Raw genomic sequence first — 26,162 nt, 5'->3', positions numbered from 1 at the left:
TATTCCATATTGGATGCCGAGTACACCATGCATGTCGAGTGATCTTCATGTGCTGAGTAATTTTCAGATGCCGAGTGAAGATCAGATGCTGAGTGAAGTTTAGATGCCGAGTGAAGATCAGATACTGATCTTCAGATACTAAGTGAAGATTAGGTGTCGAGTGTTAACAAGTGCTGAGTAACATAAGGTGCCAAGTAATACAATTTTGTTTAAGTGTCGAGCTATCTAGGAAACAGCATGTGTCGAGCATCAGCAATACTTCAGGAGCTGAGTAACTCAGTATATCAGCATAAGAGTTTGTAATTGCACAAACTATGATGCAAATAGTTTTTACAGCCGACATAAGGTAAATCTCAAAGGATTTAATGATGAGATCGAATCTTTTATTTTTCCTATGAAATTTGCATGCAGCCAATAAGAAAAATGCTAAAGACATGCAATCAATCAGCAAGAGATAAGTATTAAGTAGAAAATGAAGATTGAATATGGATCGTAGATCCATACTTAACCCTAAATCTTCAAATGCCTTTATAAGGAAGATGAAACTTCATTGTAAAATGTAAGAGAGATGAGAGGTATGAGAAGATATACAAGGGTTTGCAAGGAATTCTATTTTCAAAAGTGAGGATTATCATATCACAAAAGGATCCAGATCAGAGAAAGCAAAACAAGTGCGTGCAATCAGCAATCAAGGATTGTAATCAGTCAGGTTTATTGTACCTGATACTTTCTAGCAATTTTATTAGAATGAAAATCCTATGGTGATAGGTTATCTTAACAGCTATTTTGATAAATCCTTTAACTAGGTGATAAAACCCTTTAACAGGGTAACACTTCATGTTAAGTGTTTGAAAGCCTCTAACCAGGTCACTATTGACACAGTGTAAAGCCTTTAACAGGGCATGCCTTTAACAGGATAGATCATCAGAAGTGGTTGAACAATATTGCTGTAGTAATTTTTGTGGGTATCATCCCCACCCCAGTTTTACCTTCTTATTCGTGGAGGGTTTTTGGGTTACCAAATTCCAATGTTAAGTGTTATTGATGCATGTGTTTTGTTACATGTTTATTTGGTGTATTTTCATGCATGTAGTTTATTTTTAGTTAAAAAATTTTGGCTAAAGTATGATACTTATGATTCACCCCCCCCCCTCTCATAAGTACTCTTTCCATATTTGAATATTCCAACAAGATGTGTCATCAACATTAATCTCATAAGGCAATGGTCTGATCCATCTCACTCTTAGAACAATAGCTTGAACATATGTGAAATCAACATCTACTAGAAAGAAAACATCATTAAAATGATTCTCTACTAGTGATACTGGAATCATTTCTCTTTTTTTAATTAACTTTTTAAAGTCCTCAAAGTAGCTAGTCATCATAGACTCAAAATTATCTCCAAGTTGCTCTACAAATTCACTAGTCTACATTGCAATTGATTTGTTGGTCTTCCAAGCTACTTTCCCAAATGTGGAAAAAGTATTATACACATAGAAAACTATACAAACAAGTATTAAACCAAATTTTCATTGTGCACTTTTTGTTTTTCTTATGGCTCCCAAGTTTTCATATAACTGTTGGAGTTGTAGCTTGGCAAGGTCATAAGAATAGTCTTTCTTGACTATCTTGTAACCCAAATCCATATCCATACATAGTACATTGTTTAACATGTTGGATTGAAATAACTTATGTGAAATAATTCTCACTACAAATGCAATTAGGGGATCAGATACTGTGTCTATGGTCTTTCCTCTCTTGTTCCATAGTGCCCCTGTATTGTTTTCAATTGCCTCTTTTGCATCACTCCTCATTGTCTTAGGTCTATCTAGGACTTGATACCCTATTACTCTATGAATGATACTCTTTGTGATTTTTATAGGGCCATCCTCCAACCATATAGAATTGTCACAAATTCTACTAAGAACAATCTTAATCCATTTTGTTTTGAACACATTTGGAAAATATAGGGCACAAGTTAACCATTTTCTCTCTACAACCTTGTATTATTCATTCAATAAACCATTCTCACATAATTTTCCATAAGTGTCTCTTTTCTCCATGTCTCCAATCCTTCCAACCTTACAAGTGTAGCAACATCTTACATCTTGTATCATCAAAACTTGTGGTGGTATCATCGATAACGCACCAGATGGGTCTCCTTTATATGCAATATCAGGAATTACCTAGAAATGTGATTATTTGATCTCATTACTTATCAATTGGACATTTAAAACTTTCTTTCCTTCCTTAACCTTAGAATTAGAAGAACTAGACACCATATTTGATACCTAGGGTTTGCAAAAATTCAAATAGTGTAGCTCAGCACATGATAAATACCTTCACAAATATGACGAATGGTGTTGAACAATGGTTAAATTTAGTCTAAAAATGCTTGGAACAATCTCTCCAATTTTCCTTTAGCTATTTTTGCTCTCTTCAATCTTGAATAATTGCAAATGAGTCAAAAATTGACCATATAGCCCTTAAAACTTTGCAATAAATGCTTAGTGCGTACATATCTATAAGCTCAGCTCCTATAGAAATTTTGACTAACTTAGCTTCCATATAATTTCTTCTATGCTTGGCAACCATAGTGAGCTCAGCCAACACTATCACCTTTGATAGCTCGGCAATAACTAACTTTCACTCAGCAACCATAGTGAAACTTTTCATGCTTGGCAACAACATGAAAAACTCATAGATTCCCTCTAAGTTCTAACCAATACTTTGCATCTTTCTTCATGCATATATAATCTTTTCACAACTAAATCCTAGGAATTGATGTATAATTGAAGTTTGAAATATCAATCCCACACATACCTCTTGATTACCTTGTTGATGATGGTGTGATCACTTGATCCATTGGATGAAGTGATCTTATCTAAGCTTGAGGTATTGTAATCTTCCTTTTTCTTCCATGTCTTGTTCATGTGCATTTTGACTTCTTCAACATCAACCTTTCCTTTTCCTTTATTGAATTCACTACTATTTTCCTTTGACCTTGTTGGACAATTTATACTTATGTGACCAATCTTCAAACAACTAAAGCATGTAGTTTGACTCAACCATCTTTTGTAGTCACTTCTAAAATGTGTTCTAATATAATTTTTAGAAACATGTCCATGCTCTTAAAAATAGTGATGACTATACCTTGTATTATAATCCTTAATTATAAGAGTTTCCATTGTGCTTTATCTTTGTCTCTTTGTTTGATGACCAATTAGACTTGGATCTAGACTCATATGCTCTATGCACATGCCTCTTGTAGTTGTATTAGTAACCTTTAAATATTTATGTGTTTTATGTCTTGATTTTACATTCATGTGCCTGATGCCCTTTCTTTTTGCACTTGTGGCAGTGACCCATGAACTTCTACTTAGGATTCTAATTTTCAATCTTGCTTCTACAAGCATTGGAAGTATGACCTATCTTACCATAATTATGATGAGTAGGTTTGGAGTTCTTACCATTTTTGCTCCTTTATTCACCACATTTAGATGATTCTCCTTCTTTAGTATTGGTGTAACCTGGTCTAGTAGAATCACTATTGGATCTAGGAGATCTAATCAATTGTTCAAAATAATTGATGGCTTCACTAGGTCTATTGAAACTTTCAGAAAATTATTTTTCTCTTTTTATATCATTTCTTATTTTCTCATTCTGCAACTTCAATGTTGTGATTTTAGTATCTTTTCGCTTCAATTCATGATTTGGAATCATCATTTGATTCAATCTTTCTAGTTCCATGTGAGAAATCATATTCACCTCTGATGTCTTCTCTTCTAGTATGTTGGTCAGTATCCTTTTGTCATCTTCAATCATGACTTTATCTTCTTTGGCTTTCTTTTTCTTCTCGGTTACCTCACATAGCAATATTGATTGGACTTCTCATTCCATCTTGAGATTTCCAACCTCTTTAGTTAGAGCTCCATTCTTTTCCATCAGATCTGAAACTGCTGCACAAAATTCACTTGTGTTGCCATTTGTAAATAATTCAGCATTGTTAATCTCTTCAATAGTTATCTCTTTCCTCCTTTTCAATGATTGCTTCAACTTATCTCTTGTGTCATTCAGCTAATGTAGGGCAAGTTTTATTTCAATATTTTGGTTCTTAATAGTCTTTCCCAACTTGTAGACTTCCATCTTCAAGATCTTTCCTCAAAGTTGTAAAGCTTTCCTTTCTAGAGAACTTTGGCTCTAATACCAACTGCTGGAAATAGAATAGGGAAAGTAAACTCTGAGAGGGGTGGGGGTAAATCAGTCCTTCAAAAATTTAACCATAAATTCATTCACCACACATTCATCTCACAATTTTCATGTAAACTAAAATAGCTAGCTAAACATATTCATCCATAGTATAAAAGAAAATAACATTCAACACGTGTATGAAGCAAGATATTTGATTAGCCAAAAACCCTCCAATGAGAAGGTAAAATTGGGGTGGTGATGACACCCATAAATCTCCACTAGTATATTAATAAAGTGTATCCAATGAAGTCTACAATGTTTGATCATGAAATATGATCTACCGTATGAAAGGTTTTCCTTTTTAACGGCTTACAATATTGATAGATCTTACCTTGTTAAAGTATTTCAACACCCTATTAGAAGTGTGCCTAGTAAAATGACTTTAACTTACAATGAAGTAAGCACCATGTTAAAGGATTTATAATAGCCTATTAAGACTACTCTATTAAGAGATTTAACTAATTCACCTGCTAGAATGTATCAGCAACGATCCTACGATTAGCACTCTACTACTAGATAATAGATCACATCTTTCCTAATACATACTTGATCCTCACTGATCAGATGTATCTTTTTTGTCTTCTAATTCCTTTCCATTGTTCTCATCTAATTGGTTCCACAATGTATCTCAATTCACAACTCCTTAGTCACCATGAATGCTCTATTTGGGCATGCAAACTTCTCTCTTTTTCTCCTTTTGCATTCATAAAAATTTAGGGTTAGTCTTCCTTAAGAAGAAATGTGTGACTTAGGGTTAGATATGAATCAATGATTATGATTCACCCATTTTTTTTCTTAATCCTTCCCTTTTTCTAATTGGCTACATGTATTGCATAAGGATTCTCAATAAAGATTTATATTTATCATTTAGAATCATAAAATAATCCTTAAGTTGGCTCAAAAATGGTTTACATAGAAGTTTGTACCATTACAAAAAACTATGTCCAAAATTGTGTACTCAGCACTTGAAGTCCTTGATGTTCAACATCAACTGCAACCTCAATGTTGTAACTTAGCCTCTAAAGGACTTACCATCCACTAATCATTTGACATTTGAATGACTTGGCACTTGAGTGGCTTGGCACTAAATAGTTACTTGGCACATACAATATATCTCTCACACAACATATATTGTATATTTCTCACTCAGCATATACTATCAAACAACTTATGCTCGACATACTTTACTTGTTTAGTGTGAACTAAGTTAATGAGTCAAAACCAATCTGAGATTAATAGTCACAAGTGGCTTCTTTGCGGTTCCTTTAACCTTCTTTCTAGGTGGTGTGGCAACCACTAGGGATTTACCCTTAACTTCTTCTTGTTCCTCTTCCTCATCACCACTACACTATTCTTCATCTTCTCCTAGACCTTGTATAATCTGCAATGGTTCCTTGCCCTTTCCTTGGGTGCCTAGCTTTTCCTCTAGGTCTTCAATTATTTTCTTCCTTTTCTTTTCTTTGGAAGCTATATTCATCATGTCTATCATGATTCTTGTCTTAGTTTCTTCATACTTCCCAAAAGGTTCTACTTAATTGCCAATTTCTTCTTTCAATAATGCGACAATCTTTGCATTCACAATCTCACTATCAATCTCATAGTCAAATGTTGTTAGTCATGCCTTTCTAGGATTAACTACCTACACATATGTATTATCTATGTCTACCAAGAAACATACATCATTATAATTTTTCATTACCATATCTTGTGGTATCATCATTCTCATTCTCTGTCTTAATTCTTCAAAATATGTATCCATAACATTTTCAAAATTATCTCCCAATTGAGTTATATACTCACTGATCTATCTTGTTACAGGTTTTCCTTGTTCCAAAAAAATGTTTCCAATACCAAGAAAATATTTCTGAATGTAAAAGAAAATACACATGATAAGTGAACTGAACTTACACATTGAGTTCTTTACCTTCCTAATGGTTGTCAAATTTTCTACTAATTGTTGCTTCTACAACTCAAAAAGATCATATTCATTATATTTCATGACTATCTTTCATGCTTGATCCACTACCATACATGGAACTTAATTCAATCTATTTGATTAATAGAAATTGTGAGAAATCACTCTCACTGCAAATTTGATCAACAAATTACAAATGTGTGCGATGGAAAAGCCTCATCCATTCCACTTAGCACTTTTGTTTGCTTCAACTTATTCTTGACTCAAACTTCTCATTGTCTTCTTCTCCAATGTAGGATAGCTAGTAACCTTGTGAATCATCTCCTTAATTATTTTGACTGGTCCATTGTGTAGCCAATATTTCATGTCATGGATCCTTCTCAACAGAACCTTGATCCATTCAATCTTGAAATTTCTTGAAAATTATAGGTCACAAGTTAACCCTTTATTCTCAAAAAATTTGAATTCTTCCTTCAAAACTACTTTGTCACATAAATTATCATATGCCTTGAATTTCATAATCACCTACTTCTTTGATTTTACACATACTATATGTGGGGAATGTGGGCCTCAGTTTTCACACACACACACACACACTTCAACATGGTCTTTACATGCGAAATCATCCTAGAATGAACATTGAGTTGTTCACCTAAAACTATTCAGCAAGCCGACCTGTTGCCTCCTAATTAGATGGATTTTTTCGTTGCTCTAATAATGAGAAGCTGGCAACTAGACCTCTAGTACGAAGGATTTTTATCAAGAAATATGAGAATTAAAATTACTCTAAATGGAATGCATATTAATCTAAGAACAAAGAAATAAAGTTATACTATATGTATGTATTTTTAAAATCTAGATGATATTATCATGGTAAAAAATAACAAGCTATGAATGCAATGATAATGGATAGATATTTCAGCATAAATTTGATGCACAATTAATTCAACCTCTATAATGAGGAATTGAAGGCCTCTTAAATAGAATTCCAGAAATCAATCAACAGTCGAGATCAAGTGGAATGAGTAGTTGATATTGAAGATGAGGTTTAGTTAGAATGGAAACTTCCTTGTGCAGATGAAGTTAATTGTTGCAAATCTGAGCATGATGGAGAGTTAACTGATTCTGATCTAACTACGATAAAGAGATAACTAAGTTGATTCTATTTCGAGTTCTAATTCACTCAGAATTTCCATTTCTAAATTGAAGAGAAGATTTTGAGAGAATATTTAATTTAATAAAATAGGATATGACCTCATAAATGCATAATTTCAATTAAGTGATTAATTAAATTCAATAATTAAAATGAGGACATTATTAAATTAAATACATTTAATTCTATTGTACATTAGCTAAGAAGGTAATTTTAATTTAATTAAAGTATGAACACTTATAATCAAATTAAATTTAATCAATAGGTTTAATGTAGCTAATTTGAGTTGATACTTAGGAATTAAATATGGAGTGTGATTAATATAGATTTGGTTTTTCTACATTTGACACTTAGGTCAAGTAGCAAGTATCAAAATCAAAATTGCCTAGTATAATAGGACTTAGAAATGATTGAATAAATGAAAATTGGTTAACATGACAATGTGCCAATTTTGGGATATTACATTTTCCCCTCTTTGAATGAATGTGCAAGCAGCACATTTGATTCAAAGAAATTAGAAGTATGATGCATAGATTAAGAAATAAGATTGGCTTTGAAATTAATGATACGAAGACCAATTGATAAGCTTTTTAAGGTTATCTCTAAAATAAAGCTTAACCTTAGGGAATCCAGATAGAACACCTAGATACTAAGATCAATAATCTTTTAAAGGTTATCTCAAGAACAAAGTTTAACCTTAGGCAATCCAGATAGAATGCCTAGATACCAAGATTGATAGCAAAAAGATTGTCAAATTTCATAGAATTATTCCCAGAACAAGACTCAATTCTTAGGAGTTGAGGTTTAAACTATCCTAATACCTATCCATTGAATAGTGATCAAAAGTAAGATCTTAGAATTATCCCTAGAATGAGGCTTCATTCTTAGAAAAAGTTAGGATTGTCTCTAGAATGAAGCTTAACCCTCAGCAAGAGTTTAGAATTATCTCCAGAATGAAGCTTAATCCCCCAAAGTCTAGATAGAACATCTGACTACTGGTCCATAAAAGATAACAAGACCTATCATGAGTCATAGAATCATCCCTAGAATGAGGCTTGATCCTTAGGAGTTAGGGTTTAGACTGTCCTAATACTTGTCCATCGAACTCTGACAAGAACTACTATAAGGTTGATCAGTTGATCAAAAGATGAGATAGATGGCATATGATGCTAGATAGAGGGGAACAAGATGACCTCAGTGATGAGATGCCCCGAGTGATGAGGACATGAGATTCAGACTGAATTGAAGCCATTTTTGAAAGATTCAATGATGCAATCATCCTACCCCCATGAGATCGAAATCCAAAGATGACACACCAAAAATGTGATGTAGAGTAGTATGCTAAGAGATACTAAAGAAAGAAGAGATTTAGAAGAATGTAGAATATATCAAAAGAATTTGAAGAAAAATTGGAGTCAATTTAGAGCAATTTCGAGGTCCAAAAAAAAAAACTTGACCAAAGTTGAATAAAGTTGACTTGAGTTGACTTTTTCTAGAAATTTTGGAAATTTTGAAGAAAATGTGATTTGAAAAATATTCCAAGGCTCACAAAGTATTTGAAAAATGGACTGCACAAGCATTCAATCGCATCGGTCCAAAAAAATTAAAATGTGACTTTGAGTTGTTTAAGTGTGTTAGATTTTGAATTCAATCCCAAAAATGAGTTTAGAACAATCAAATTAGCTAGGGGTGATTTTTCACACAAATTGGAGCACTTTAAAAAATTAGGTCAAAACCTATATAAGGGCCTAAAGGATCATTTTCAAATCGTTTGTTCTTTTGTCTTTTGTGGAGTAGAGAGCTCTGAGGAGAAAATGGTGGTCCCCATTCATTCACATCGATTTGAACGCTCCAGATGACACAACTAACCAAGAAAGTATGGACATCCGATGAGTCGTCAATAACCTTGCTTTGCATTTCAATTTTCATGCATTTCAAGGTGTTTTCAACATGTTTTAGGGTGTTTTAATGTTTTTCATGTCAGTTATCATGCAAAGAAGTACCAGGCCAGTACTGCTTCGCTTAGTGTCATGGGTTTCCTCACGTGGAAGATACCCATGTTTTGTGTGAGAAGCCCTAACTTTAGTGTGGTTTTTGCTCATATTTTGATCATTTTTCATGCAACAAAGTGTGTCCTTATGTGAAGATTTGAAATCTCATGTGAGAACATGAGATTTTGTACAAAATTTTGGTCTATGGTGCAAATTTAAATGTTTGAAAATTGATTTGTTGTTGTAATTTTGCATCTTCATTCATCTTGTTCATTTATCTAAGAATGATTATTTTCTTGTTGTGTTCATGTGTGGAGGTTACCTTTCCTAATGTTGGATTCAAGTCCCATACCCACCTTACGGAGCTTTGTTGTGGCAGCTTGATGATGCCAACATGGCACACATGAATAGACTCATATTATCTTATCTTTGTCAAATCCTAGCAATTTTGTTGAATCATGGCCTTGTGACTGCACTGGTAGAGATTTTCCATTCAGAGATGAACACGTTCCATTTGACTCAAGGAGAGATGACCATCACACCTAAGGACATCTATAGGATACTATGGATATTGTTCCATGGGCCATAGGTTGTGTATGGTACAGTTCTACAAATAGGTATAGAGGCACTAAGGATTGTCTTTCAAGAAGATCTAATCATGGGTTGAGCCATCACATAAGATGAGCTAGTGCACACATATGGGACCACTCATAGGTTACTAGTAGTTCTAGGCATATTCATCAGTTGATTTTTGATGCCAAATAGAGGTCAGCATGGATTGGCGTGTGGATGGGGTAGGATGTTATAGATGATGTTAGAGACTCTTGTGGGATACAAGTGGGGTTAATGCATGCTTGCCCACATGTTTTATGTGATGCATGAGATCATTTATCACCATAGGAAGACCATGGCTATTAGGGTCTATGTTCTTTAGATATGGGCATGGGAGCATTTACCAATCACTAGACCCATTTTTGTAGATGAGAGGTAGCCCATGGAGCCCTACATATGTTGATATAGATGTCAGTTGACTGAGGCAACACTTAGAAAGATTGAGCAATGGAGAGGTTGGTTAGATGACTTGGTAGTAATAGTATGGAGGCCTTAGAGAGAGATAGAGGATTGGGATGATGCACCCTGAGACCTAGGGTACATGTTCACTTCTTGACCACTAATAGGTCACTCTCTACAAATTATAGAGAGATTTCTCCTTACTCACGTGTGGTGATATTATGGGTGGTCATAGGACATATCATAAGAGTACTGCTCATATGCATAGCTCATGATGGATCTAGACTATGGATTGTCCTTGATATTAGACCTAAGCAAGTCGATGATTAATGTGTGTGACTTAGTTGCGACATAGTGGGATTACATGGCAGAAATAGCAAATGGAGGGATGACTCCCACATATTAGGTCTATTTTGTGATTCATCCCTTCCCTCAGTTCACAAACCTAGTAGGGATAGGTAGACTTGTCCAGCCAGTACAAGCACTATAGGTGCCACCACAGCAGCCCCAGCAGGAGGGAGTTAGGCATAGGACACATGAGGTTACCATTTCTCCTTGAAATATGAGAGTAGATCTAGGTGCAAGTGGTAGTGGTATAGGATAGAGAAATCCTTGAGGCAAGATGCGTTTCTTAGGAGCCATTAGAGGAGACACCTAGAGGCCATAGATAAAGGTGGAGCAGCCAACTAAGTAGGTAGCTAAGCAAGGTAAGGGCGATGAGGAGATGCAAGACCAACCTACTATAGGGGCCCAGGGTAGAGATATCTTGGCACAGACCTAGGAGGCCCTCAGGAGAGCAAGGGAGTGAGTGTGAGTAGCATAGTGACAACTAGGTAATCTCTATATATAGGTTATAGTGAGAGATACTTGGATAGTGGAGTGGGATTGAGAGATCCATGATTTACAGGAGTAGCTAGAGCAAGAGGCTTGAAGGTCAATGAGAGTAGCATACTATTTTTTAGCATATATGATAGTTGTGCTAGATGAGGTAGAGTAAGTGCCTAGATTTTTGCATTATACATGAGAGTCAAGAGATGCATAGCCTCCAGTGAGACTAGAGATGCCTCCTCCTCCTCCTTTGCCACCAGCAAGGGGTGAGGGGGAAGGAGAGAGTTAACTCTATTTATTCCAATTTTGATCTGGCTATGTATTGATTGGTGTGCCAGCACCATTTTGTACCATTTTTGAGATCAAGAGCACTCAAGTAGCGTATAGTTTTCCACCAGTGTACACTTTTGACATGATATATATGAGATTTTTATTTGAGTACCATTTGCATGTGTCATCTTTTTGTCTTTATAGCTTGTTGTACATGAGATGTTTTATGCTATGATTATGAATGCAAATATGATGTAATGTATGGATGTAGTGTAGATGAGATGAATCATGATAGTATGTATGAAATGAAAAATGTGAATGAACTAACATCTCATGTAGTGCTCTATTTTGTTGATAGTGATAGGTATCCCACAAAGATCGATAGGATGAACCAAAGAATCGAACACTTATGCATCCATGAAAAAAAAATGTGGTACTTTTGAAGAAGCCAAAAATCCCTCATCACAAAGGATGCAAGTAGATTAGTGATTGAACCATGTATTTATGAAAATGTAGAGCATTAGATGCAACCCTACATTAGATGCAACCCTAGGTCTAGTTACCAAGCTTTGAAAATTATCATCATTGAGCATGTATTTAAATCCCATGTGTCATACAATTCCCACTGACATTGCAATCATAGGAATATGAATTTCTAGTTTTATTAGGATTAAATGTAAGCATTTGAGGCCCAAGAAGCCAAAATAACCAAAATGTTTGTTCCTTTTGATGTAGCAAGCTAACATAGGAATCAGATCATAAATGCTAGGATGACTAGAATGTTTCTTGCATGCAAACACACTAGGCATACAAGAGATCCTTCTTATGCTATGTAATCAGTAAGTATTTTATCTGTAATGAACCTTGCATTCATAACCTGAGATAAAAGTGTGCTAGGTATACTCACAATGACCTGTACATTCACTTAGTAGGACAAGTATCATTATTTACTATAGCATAAATAGTTCATTCCAACAAGCAAGGAGAAGAACCAACCTCACTAATTTATCCATATAAAAGGAGTCGATGTACACCCAGCCATCCAAAATGAGATAGAGGCTCTTATAGTGGACACCCCCTTTAGATGGATGCATCAAATCATTAGAACAAAATGACAAATAGAAAGCAAAGAAAAAGATCATGCCCCTAGTCCTCACTTCTCTAGTCAAAAGAGACATCATTGAGTTACTCGAAGGCACCTATTAAAGCAAGAAAACTAAACAAGCAAAGTAAAGCTTAGCATATCCCAAATAGATTCATCATTTTGAGTTTATTTTTTGTGTTATAGGATTGATGTCAAGTGTTAATGTTGAGAACATATATGAAAGAAATATCTTCAGTAGGATGATGACAGTAGACAGATACAGTTAGGAAAACTGGTGACTAAAGTCAAAGAGGAATCTTCAATAAGAAGAACCTTGGTAGAAATTGAGTGACAGTAGATAGACACAATTAGGACAACTAGTGATTGATGTGAAAGATATCTTCCATGAGAGGAATCTCTAAAGTGGCACTAGTGATAGTAGGAAAACACAACTAGAACAACTAGTGACTAACACAAAAGAGATCTTCCATGAGAGGAATCTCTAAAGTGATACTAGCAATAGTAGGTAGACATAATTTGAATAATTGGTGACTATCATGAAAGATCTTGCATGGGAGGAATCTCTAAAGTGATACTAGTGACATTAGGTAGATATAGTTAGAATAATTCTTGTCTGGCACAAAAGAGATCTTCCATGAGAGGAATCTCTAAAGTGACACTAGTGACAGTAGGCAGATGTAGTTAGAACAACTAGTGCCTGAGAAAAAGAGATCTTCCATGAGAGGAGTCTCTAAAGTGACACTAGTGATAATAGGCAGATGCGGTTAGAACAACTAGTGACTGATGTAAAAGAGATCTTCCATGAGAGGAATCTCTAAAGTGACAGTAGTGATAGTAGGCAGATGCAATTAGAATAACTAGTGACTAACACGAAAGAGATCTTCCATGAGAGGAATCTTTAAAGTGACACTAGCAATAGTAAGTAGACATAGTTAGAATAATAAGTGACTAACGCAAAAGAGATCTTCCATGAGAGTCTGATACAAGCAACAATAGACAGATGTACTTAGAACAACTAGTGACTATTGTGAGAGATTTTCTGTGAGAGGAATCTCTAAAGTGACACTAGTGATAGTAGGAAGACAAAATTAGAACCACTGGTGACTATTGTGAGAGATTCCTATGACACTGGAGGGGTTACCGCCAAGTTATGACAAGATTCAATCCATGGATACATGAGCAAAAGTAGGAAAGCAATTGTACATAAGCCAAAAGATGTGCTACAAGATATAGCATTTTGAACAAGAGGTGCATATTTACTACGTTTTCACCTTCTTGGAAGATTTTTTTTTTTGCTACCATAATATGCCTATTTGCTAGGTTTCCATCAAAGGCACTTTTTTTCTTTTTTCAATTTTTTTTGTATTTTTCTCTTTTTGATTTTTTTTATATATTTTGAATTTTTGAATGTTTTTGGTATTATCAAGATGCCTATTGCTATATTTTCAGCAAGATAATGATTTTTTCAAGGATTTTTGCAATTTTTAGACCTTTTTTAGGACTTGTAAGTATATACAAAGAGCTTTTGAAATCAGATCAGCTTTAGAACCACTTCAAATGGAGTGTGTTGATGGGCTCCTTGAGCAACTCTCCCTCAGTTGTAGAAAGCTAGTAAGCACCAAATCCAAACACTGTAGTGATTATGAATAGACCAAGTCAGTTAGGTTTGAACTTCCCTTTTTGTACCTATTGTTGCTGATTCTTAGGGTTTTCTCTCAGAACGAGATCACCCAGTTGGAAGTCATGTGGCTTAACTTTCTTATTGTAGCTCCTAGACATATGCTATTAATAAGATCAAAGATGATTTCATGCCACTTGTCGATGTTTATCTAAAAATTCTAGCTCTTGAAGCTGAGATATTCTATAGTCATCATCAGAAATGAGGCCCTTCATGGAGATTCTCAAAGTAGGAATCTTAACCTCAATGGGAAGCACAACATCTGCTCCATATACTAAAGCAAAGGATGTTGTACCCATTAGAGTTCTAATACTTGTTTTGTAAGCCCATAAAGTAGGATTAATTTGAAGGTGCGAGACCCATCCAAATTTTTTAACTATGTGATGCAAGATCTTAAGGATCACCTTGTTAGATGCCTCTACTTGACCATTACCCTGGGGGTAATTTTGTATAACTCCTTAAGATCCTTGTTTCTAAACTATTCTCCATTGTCAGTAATGATGGAGGAAGGTACACCATACCTACATATGATGTAATTCATAATGAACAAAGCTACAACTTTTCCATTTTCTATAGAGAGAGAGACTGCCTCTACCCACTTAGTGAAGAAGTTTGTAGCTATAATGATGAACTTATGTCCATTTGATGAAGATGGGTGAATCTAACCCACAAGTTCAAAGACCCATTATTGGAATGGCCGCAGTGTGATGGATGGAATTAGCTCCTTAGCTAGAGCATCAATCAAATTCCCATGGAGCTAGCATTTTTTGTAGGACTTAGCATATTTGATTGCCTCTTGCTCTGTATTCAACCAATAGTAACTAGCTCTAATAAGTTTTTGAGCTAGTGTCAAGCCATTAGAGTGAGATCCAAAAATGCCCTCATGTACATCAATTAATGCACATTTGGATTTATTGAGTTCTAGACACCTAAGGAGTGTTCTGTTGAGACCTCTCCTAAACAAGTCATTAGTAATAATAACATACCGAGAAGTGTTACAGATAAGGTGATATTTTTCATTCCAGGTTAGATTGTCTGGGATGGTTTGGTCATGCAAGTAAGAGTATATATGTTGGTAGTGGGATGAATCATGTCCGACAATAGAATAGATCATCCAAGATTTAGGGGAATTATAGGTAGGGTAGAATAACATTTCCACTAGGACCTCATGTCGAAGATCATTCTCAGGCATCTATAATATGGAAGCAAGAGTAGCCATGGAATTAGCTACTTTATTGTCTGCTTGAGGAACTTGTTGGAAAGTGATATGAGCAAAGTATTTCTTTAGGTCATCTACCATGCATTTATAAGGGATCAATTTCTCATCCTTTGTCTAATATACATCATTGACATAGTTGATTATGAGCTATGAATCACAAAAGATGTTTAATTCATCCACTCTCCATTCAACTGCAATCTTCATGTCATTAATTAGAGCCTCATATTTTGTGATATTATTTATACAAGGAAATAGAATCTTGTATGCCTTAGGTAGTGAATACCTCTGAGGTGTTATGAATAAGAGTCTAGCACTAGATCCCTATTGTGTAAAGGAACCATTCAAGAACATCACCCAAGTTTGGTGTGTAGTTATTAGAATTGATTCATCAAGAAAATTAATGTTTAGTGGAAGAAAACTCTGCATTGGTGCTTCTACTAATTGATCAGCAATTGCTTGTCCTTTGATAGCCTTCCGTTCAACATACTTGAATTTCAAACTTGCTTAGTATCATGACCCACTTAGCCAACCTTCCTATTAGAGCTACCTTGTTGAGTAAGTACTCCAATGGATCAATTTTAGCAACCAGACATGTAGTATGAGAAATCATGTAGTGTCTTAACTTTTGGGAGGCAAAGACAACTACCAAGCAAGCCTTCTCAATGATACTATAATTCATTTCATAAGAAATCAGTGTATGACTCGGATAGTACATAGCTCTTTCCTTGTTATCATTGTCTTCTTGTGCTAGCAAGATACCAAGAGATGATTCTATTGCTGAGATGTACAAGATAAGAGGCTTCTCATAGATAGGAGGCATCAAGATCAGTGGGTTAGCAAGGTATTTCTTTATCTGTGTTAGGCTTTGATTGCAATCTTGGCTCTAGTTACATTTCACACCTTTGTGCAGAGTCTTGGTAAAAGGTTATGACTATCCACCAATTTTGAAATGAATCTTCGAATGGATTTAAATCTTCCTTGTAAGCCTCTTATTTGACTAATATTATGGGGAGGAGGCATGTCCATATTTTCTTGAACTTTCTCTAGATCAACCTCAATTTCTTTTGTAGACACAATGTAACCAAGTAATTTCCCAAATGTTACACCAAATGCACATTTCTTGGGATTAAGTCTCAAACTAAATTTCTCCATGTAATCTAGGCTAGGTCCCAAATCTTGAAGATGAGTATTGCATTTTTTGCTCTTAACCAGAGTATCATCCACATAGTCTTCCATTGTTTTATGCATCATGTCATGAAAAATGGTAGTAACTGCCTTCTAATATGTAGCACTAGCATTTTTCAAGCCAAATGGCATCATGTTCCAACAAAAGGTTCTCCATGCACAATTAAAAGCAGTCTTTTCCTGATCTTCTAGTGCAATTTTGATCTAATTATAACTAGAAAATCCATCCATGAGTGGGTACATTTCATATCCTGTGGTCATGTCCACTATCATATCAATGTTAGGGAGTGGAAAATTATCCTTTGGACATGGTAAGTTCAAATCTCAAAAATTTGTATAGACTCTAATATATTTGTCGTGCTTGGAGATTAGAATGATATTTGATATCCATTTAGTGTAATCAATAGCACAGATGAAACTAGCTTCCAAAAGCTTTTCCAATTCAACTTTGACCAATAATGCAACATGAGGATGCATTTTCTTAAGCTTCTATTTGACTGGTTTAACTCCTGGTGCAATAGACAAGTTATGCATTATGAGATTGGGATCTAATCTTGGCATATCTGAATATGTTCATGCAAAGTTTATCTTTTTCTCTTGGAAGAAGGCAATGAATTCCTCTTTTTCTTCTAGAGATAGCGAATGTGTAAGATGTATAATGTGGGGATGTTCTTATATTCCCAAGCTGATTGGTTGTGTTGGCTCTATCAACACTAATGATCTTTCCTAAAAATTCCTAGGAAGTGCATAAAATATCTCATCTGCAGGCACCTCACAGAGGTTGTCACCCTTGGATATGTCTTTTATTTTTACCTTTTTAGGTTCTAACACTACCACAATGTGGTTTTCACCATCAGACCTTTTATTTCTTTTCTTTTTTATTGTATGACTAAGATATTTAATGTTAGCTTCGGTATGGTTAATGCTTTGTTCATTGGTGGAAGACGTTAGAGGTTCAATAGTGTTTAAGTAATAGGCAAGATCATAGTCATTTTGAAATGTAGGAACTTCACTAGATTTGTTAAAATTATAGTCTATAAGATTGAGATACGTGATTGAAAGAGATGTAGCAGGTTCAATAGTGTTCAATGTGTAGTCATCAAATACTTGGACAAGCAATTCGAGACCTAGAGTGGCGTTGTCCGCAAGTGTGTTTGAATGCCTCTTAGTTCTAATGTCATTAATCAAAGACTCGATGATACTAGATGGATAAGACCCATCTGACCTAACCCTAGATGATTCACCTTCTTAAATCAAGACACTGTTAAACATACAACTAAAAGGTTCCCCATCCATTGGTGCATACATGATGGTAGTAGAAATAACTTTTGGGATAGATGATGGATGGTCTTTTATTCCCCTCCCTGAAATAATCATGAGGTTCCAATGTATTTCTTAAAGAAATTGTATTGTGAATTTTTCCTTGGGGAGATCCCAAATTATTTTGATATATTAGAATCTCGGGGTAGAGGTGAGGAGTCATCATTTGAGAGGTCGGGGGCATGTCATGACCCTAATGTAGTTAGGCCACCTATTGCCAAGCCACAGGGTGAGCATGTGATTATTCCTTCAGTTGTGAAGGAACATGTAGGGACTAGCACTCTAGGGACTATTAATGCTTTGATGTAGACCCTCATTCAATGTACCAATCCATTAGTTGAGGAGGAGCCTTCTATGTATCATGGTCACATTTGCACATCATGTGGATCCTTATGCACATTTGGTAATCATGCTAGAGATAGTATGGATGATGGGCTAGTCACTGATGAGTTCTTGAGTGACACATTTGGAATTGACACACAGGTAAATTACAATTATAATAAACTAATTTGATCACATTTTTTATGTATAGTGGATGACTAATTAATTTGTATGTATTGATATTGTTCAAAATCCAGGGTAAGAGTGTTGTCGACCCTAGTACAGATTCCCCAGCCCCATTTTCATCCTGTCGATGAGTTGAGAGGTATGTATTGATTTAATCATTTAAATTAATACATATATTTATTAAGTAATCATATGAAGGATTGACAAAACAAATTTATGCATATACATCAGTTCTCTATAGGACCATCAACATTCACAAGGGACTCCAAGCCTAGGCATGATAGGAGCTTCATAGAGGTACATTTGTTTCATGTTAATTTAATTCATTTGATTATATTTGTTTCATATTTCATGTTACATGTAAATTATATTATATGACATGCAGTTGTTGACATCTGAGACTCCTCCTCATCTTCGCTAGTCCATCGATTGTGGAGTTGCTATAGCGATGGCTACTTCAAAGCCATTGACCAAGGTATGAAAGAATTTTTTTGGTTTTAGTTGTTGTTTATAATATTTAGTATCAAAATTTATAATGTTATTTATAAGTGATTATATTGATTGAATTTTTGCGAGGCCTTACTACACCTGATCATTCACAAGCCTTTGAGGTGGATGTATAGAATGACTATTTGATGGCGGTAAGAAAATAATTAATTTTTTGTCTACATATATTTAGTTTCAATGTATAATAATTATTAATTCATATCTACTTTTTTTGTATCATCTCAAGTTAGAGAAGCACCTAAACAAGAGGATGAGCGAGCATGTGAGGAAAACCCCATCATCCTCATTATCTCCCTCCACATGATGACCAAAGACCTCTAGGGATTTGTTTCCTTCTCCTCATGTGAAGGAGAAGATATAGTTGATAGACACACATGTATGGACATTAGTGGACATATATGTTGGGTTTTATGTCAGTGGACATATTCGATATACATTTGATGTATATATGACATTTTATATTTGATGTATGACACATATTTGATGCATGAAATTATTAGACTTATGACATTATTGGTTAATATATGATATGTTTGTTCTTGTATTACATTATTGGTTATCATAATATATTATGTGTTTGTTGATGTATGACATTATTGGTTATCATAATATATTATATGTTTGTTCGTGTATGACATTATTGGTTATCATAATATATTATATGTTCATTCATTTATGACATTATTGGTTATCATAATATATTATATGTTTTCTTGTGTATGAAATTATTGGTTATCATAATATATATCTTGTTTTTTTTTTTTTCATGTATTTCATTTTAATGTAAATTGCATCCAAAATGATGCAGAGTGCATGCACCAAAAGCTAGTGGATTTCTAGCAAGAACACTTTTAAGGAAAACTATCTTTCCCACATTTGTAAGTGTCTTCAAAGATTCTTTCCAACTTGGTTAAAAAATTGAAAAAAATTCTACCAAACTTCACAAAAATACTTGATCACTTTCCTTATTCAAGACTTGGGAAGCAATAAGAGAAAAATGAGCAAATTTGAGAAATGGATCATAATCAACTTCTTGCTTCAAACTAACATCTTAGACACTTCAAGGAACACCTAATAACTATCTCACAAACTTTATTCTATCATCTATTCCATCCTTTCAAGATATTCTTCAACATCCTGAGTGAAAGCAATCTTCCAACATCCTATGACTGTGTTTGCTTTGCAACAACATGTAATTTGCTGATTTTCAGACAACTCTTCACAAAGGGAAGTGATTATGTTTCAAACCCCTAAAATGGATACTAAGACAACCAGGAAGATCCTTAACATCTTCCACTGACTCCATTTAGTGATAACATGCAAGTAAAGTGGTTTTTCATTCTGATGAGTTTGTTATTCCAAATAGGAAGTAATTATATTTGACAATAACTCAATGATCCTATATACAAGTTTAACATCAGCAGTGATTCCTTGCCATATAAAAAAAACTTAATAATCACCAACACCTTATGCCTCCTCTAAATTCATAGAGGGTATTTTTATCATTTGATATCCATTCCAACCGATTACTAGTTACTTTTATTGGTTACAAGGTTAATTTCAAGGTTTTCCAAAAAAATTGCTAAAATTGCCAAAAAGTTGTCAGCAACTTTTATTACTGATGCAAGAGAATCTTGGGTGTAAGGGAAATCTTGCATCACCCAAAAATATTTTATTTTCAGCTTTTTCTATTTTAATAAGGACTAGTAGACAAGGTGGTTACTATTTATGGAAACTTACTATTTTCAGTAAGTTTTTCATACGACCTCAGAATGTTCTCATTTTCTACAAGAAGGTTCATTTAAGAGTTGTAAGCCTACCATAGAAATCTCATTGCTCAACCATTAGTATTAGAGAAGTTATTATAGATTTTAGGTGGAAAAATTTGCAAAAAAATCTGCAGGCTCACTGTTGGAGGCCTTAGAGTGCTTGGATAAGGTTCAAAAACTTGATGGAAGGGTACTAGCATAGTTTCAAGCCTATAGATCACGAGCTGGCATTTCTAAAAAGTGGTTACAATAGCCAATCAGAGAAATGGTTAGTGAGTTATGGCCTTCAGAAGTTGAGCTACCGAAATTTCTAAAATAATTTGTCAAAGATGTATTTGGTCAACTCTATGTGTATTGTTAGGGTCTATCAGCCCTAGGTATTAAGTTTAAGCATCTAGAACCTTCCTAGGTGGCATAAAATTGCCTTTTTAAGAAATGCCTAAAGATTGTCTAGGACAACTTTGGGTGATAGTTCGCATCACTATCTTGCAGATTACTATAATGAAGGCATTCATTTTGGTTAGCATATTGTAATTGAGAATTCTATATTTTTGCATTTGCAGCAATAATAAAAAGTTCATATTTGGTTATCACATTTGTTGTTGTTTCTTTGTTTCTGTTATGAGTTTACAATATTAAGGGGAGTCCCCTGCATCAAGTGGTATCAGAGCTAGAGTTCTTGAGTATGTGGACAAATTGTCAACTGTGAGGCAGTTTGCATTAGGACCGTGGTTTAGGCTAAGCATGTAGACAGATTGCCAATTATGAGGCAGTTTGCACTAGGGTTTTAGCAAAAGCACAAAAATGCCTCCACAAAGAGAGCATGATGGAAGAGCTACAGGTGTTACACCTAAGGGTTTTCAAGCCCTTTAAAGACAAATGCAAGCATTGGAAGAAAAAATGTGTTGAGGAATGAATCTTACCATAAGAGATGAAAGCGAGGATGAGGATGAAGTAGAAGAAAATGCCGAAGCAAAGGGAGTTCTAAACCTAGAGGAAGAGAGGCTTTTTAGGGCCATCTCCAAGATTGGAAAAAGACCTAAGTTTGAGGTTCCCACATTTTTAGGAAATCTTAACCTAGAAGAGCTAATCAATTGGATCAATGAACTAGAGGAGTACTTTGAGTATAAAGATATTGAGGATCTAGATAGGGTCAAGTTTACAAAGGCAAAACTGAAAGGACATGCAAAGATCTGGTGGCAAGAGGTTCAATTGGAATGAAATAGAAAGGGAAAGGAAAAAAATCACTAGATGGGATCAGATGATAGCTAAAATGAAGTGATAATTCATTCCTATGGATTATGAGCTTGATCTGTTGAAGAAGATGCAAGGAATGAAGCAAGTGAAAAAATCTATTCAAGAGTATACCAAGGAGTTCTATAAAGTTTTCATTAGAATTAGCCATGCAAAAGCTGATAAGGAGAAAGTTGCCCATTAGCTTAATGGGTTAAGGCCCAGCATTTAGGATAAGTTGAGTCTGGTTTGGATGAATAGTATTGAGGAGGCATACCAGTTTTCCCTAAGAGTTGAGGAGAAACTGAGAAATAAGTTTGACAATAAGAATAGTGGAAGAGGTCATGTGGAAGATTTAGCAGATGATCTTATGGATGCTATAATGATGATCAGAAGAACAAGGATGAGGCTAGAAGTGGCAACCAAAACCAAAGGGGAAACAATTCCAATCATCTACATGATCAGAACAATAGAAATCAGAGAGGGAAAGGTAGAGGACAAGCATCTAGAAGAGGAGGCTTCCATGGAAAATGCTTTCATAGTGGGGAAGAAGGGCATAGAGCATTTGAATTTACCCAGTGCCAAGGAAGGACAGATCAAAGAATAGAAGGTTAGGCAAGAGTTGCACATGTTGATGAAGATGTTAGATCCTCATATTTTGAAGATGCTGAAAGAGGAGAAGTCCTAGTTAATAGAAGAATCCTATTGAGTGGTGAGAATGAACCTAATCAAAGAAGGAGTTTGTTTTGAACAAGGTGCAAATGTGAAGATAAGTGTTGTGATGTGATCATTGATGGTGGAAGAACTAACAATCTGGTGTCAGAAATGATGGTCACCAAGTTAAAGTTGAAGAGTCAAAAACACCCACATTCATATTGTATTGCTTGAGTGCAAGATGACCACAAGGTTATGGTCAATGAGCAGTACTTAGTGAAGTTCAAGATTGGGAGCTGCTAGGATGAGGTACTATTTGATATCATACCTATAGACATATGTCATATGTCGTTGGGTAGGCCATAGCAATTTGACAGGCATGTTGTACATGATAGGTGAGCAAATACCTACACTCTAAGGATGGAGTGAAACATAAGTTGAAGTTGTTGAAGGATAAAGAATAAAAGGTATGTAATGCTACCAAAATATGTTTTGTTGATGGAAAAGAGTTTCTTAAAGGTATGAAACATGAGCATATGTGTTATGCTATAATTCCTAAAGATAGTAAAGAAGAAGTAGAGGAGGTACCTGCAAAAGTTGTAGATATGTTGGAAGAGTTTTTAGATATTGTATCAGATAATGTACTTGATGGATTTCCCCCAATGAGGAAGATCAGTCGCCAGGTGGATTTGGTTCTAGGAGAAAATTTGCTAAACAAGGAAATGCATAGAATGACACCAGCAGAAAGTGAAGAGTTGAACAAGAAAGTTCATGAGTTGTTGCGAAAGGGGTTGATTTGAGAGAGTTTGAGTCCATGTGTTGTACTAGTAGTGTTAGCACCAAAGTAGAATAGAGAATGGAGGATATGCATAGATTCTCGTGCTATCAACAAGATCACCATCAATTATAGATTTCCTTTGTCAAGGATGGATGATATTATGGATTTTTTGAGGGAAGCTCAGTATTTCACAAAGATGGATCTAAAGAGTGGGTACCATTAGATTCATATCAGAGAATCTGATGAGTGGAAGACTACTTTCATGACAAGGGAAGGACTGTATGAGTGGATAGTCATGCCTTTTGGGCTAACCAATGCATCGAGCACTTTCATGAGGTACTAAAGGAGTTTCTAGGTAAATTTGTCATTGTTTACCTAGATGATTTATTGATCTTTAGTAAGACATTGGAGGAGCATTTGATTCATATTCACAAGGTGTTTGAAAAGTTGAGGGAAGAAAAGTTGTTGATAAACTTAAAGAAGTGTAGTTTTGTAAAGGAGTTGGTGTACCTAGGATTTGTAGTCTCAAGAGAAGGTCTAAAAATGGACCCAAAGAAAGTGAAGGCTATCCTTGAATGGCCTACTCCAAGGAGTGCAATAGAGATAAGATCTTTTCATGGACTCACTACATTTTATAGAAAGTTCATAAGAAGTTTTAGCAGTATTTGTGGACCCTTGACTGAAACAATGAGAGGAGATAGGAAAGAGTTTAAGTGGACTATAGGAGAAAATAAGAGTTTCAATCTGTTGAAACAAACTTCCTGATTTTATCAAGGCATTTCAAGTAGACTATGATGCTAGTGGTACTGCAATAGGAGCTTTTTTGAGCCAAGAAGGTAGACCTGCTGCTTATTTCAATGAGAAGTTGAATGATGCAAAAAGAAAATATTTTGTTTATGATCAGGAATTTTATGCCATAGTTCAAGCATTGAAGAAGTGGAAACACTATCTTCTTCCCAAGGGGTTTGTTTTGTATACTGATCATCAAGCTTTTCAATATTTGAATAGTCAAGGAAAATTGAACCAAAGGCATTTAAAATGGGTTGAGTTTTTGTAGAGTTATACATTTTTTTTGAAACACAGAAGTGGGAAGTCTAATAAATTTGTAGATGCTCTTAGTAGAAGACAACTTTTGCTGGCAAAAACATAGATGGAGGTGGTTGGGTTCAAGGAACTTAGTACATTATATCCAAATAATCCTGATTTTGGTGAAGCATGGAAGCCTTGTACAAAACCTATTACACTTGATAGGAAAAAGTGGTCGTATTTTATGATCCAAGATAATATGTTGTTGAAAGGAAGCTAGTTGTGCATTCCAAACAATTCAATGAGAGAGAACCTCATCAAGGAGAAGCATAGTGGAGGATTGGTTGGACATTTTAGCAGAGATAAAACTAAAGCTTTGGTTGCTAAAAATTATTACTAGCCATAGTTATAAAAAGATGTGATGAAGTTTGCACAAAGTTTTTGAGTATATCAGATGGCGAAAGGAGTGAAGGAGAATATAGGATTGTATTAGCCATTACCTATACCTGAGAAGTCATGGGAGGATGTCAACATGGATTTTGTTCATGGATTAGCAAGGACACATTGTGAACATAATTCTATTTTTGTGGTGTTTGATAGGTTTTTAAAGATGGCACATTTTATTCCTTGCAAGAAGACTAGTGATGTTGTTCATGTAGCAGAGTTATTTTCTAGAGAAGTGGTGAGATTGCATGGTCTTCCAAAGAGTATAGTTTCAGATAGAGATACCAAATTTGTTGGGTATTTCTAGCATACATTGTGGAAGAAGTTGAAGACAAATTTGAAGTTTAGTTCATCACATCATCCACAGACTGATGGGTAGATAGAAGCTATGAATTATAGTTTGGGAAACTTGCTGAGATGCTTGGTTGGAGATAAACCAAAAGGATGGGATATGATTTTACCACAGGCAGAATTTGCATATTATAATTCTATTAGTAGGAGTACTGGTAAATCACCATTCTAGATTGTATATGGGAGTAGTCCCAAAAAAACTTTGAATTGAGGAAGTTGGATAAGGGAGAGATAAGTAGTGTTGAAGTATAAGATTTTTGCTGAACATTTGAAGAAAATCTATGAGGAGGTGAGGAAGCACATCATAAAGATTAATACACAATATCAAGCTAAAGAAAATTTGAAAAGGAGAAATAAGGAATTTTAGATTGGAGATGAAGTCATGGTTCATTTGAGTAAGGAGCATTTTCTAGTAGGTACATATAATAAGAAAAAGATGAAGAAGTTTGGACCGTGGAAGATAGTGAAGAGGCATGATTCTAGAAATGCATATGAAGTGGAGTTGCCTGTTGAATTGAATATTTCACTAGTATTTAATATTGCAGATTTGATAGAGTATTATGAAGGAGGTGATGGAGATAAAGTTGCAGAAGCACAGTGGAGCATTCTAACAGCTAGTTTAGCTACCAAGGAGATTGAGGAGATACTAGACAATCGTATTGGAAAAAGTACCAGAAATAGAACTTATGAGGAATAACTAGTCAAATGGAAAGGGAGACTAGTTGAGGATTCATCATGGCTAGCAAAGGAGGAGGTCAACAATCTTCATTTTCCTCTGAACACCTGAGACGTGACGGGATCACTTCTCAAATTACCTCAGGTGTCTGATGCAAGAGCATCTTGGGTGTAAGGGTAATCTTGCATCACCAAAAAAAAAAAAAATTCAGCCTTTTTTTTTTAATAAGGACTCTTAGAAAGGGTGGTTACTTATTATTTTTAGTAAGTTTTTCATACGAGCTCAGAATGT

The sequence above is a fragment of the Cupressus sempervirens genome, chromosome 4 (genome assembly GCF_028749045.1).
Source record: "Cupressus sempervirens isolate cs-2001-9-10 chromosome 4, ASM2874904v1, whole genome shotgun sequence".
Taxonomy (NCBI): Eukaryota; Viridiplantae; Streptophyta; class Pinopsida; order Cupressales; family Cupressaceae; genus Cupressus; species Cupressus sempervirens.
The sequence above is the reverse complement of the archived record's forward strand: the minus strand, read 5'-3'. Positions refer to the sequence as shown.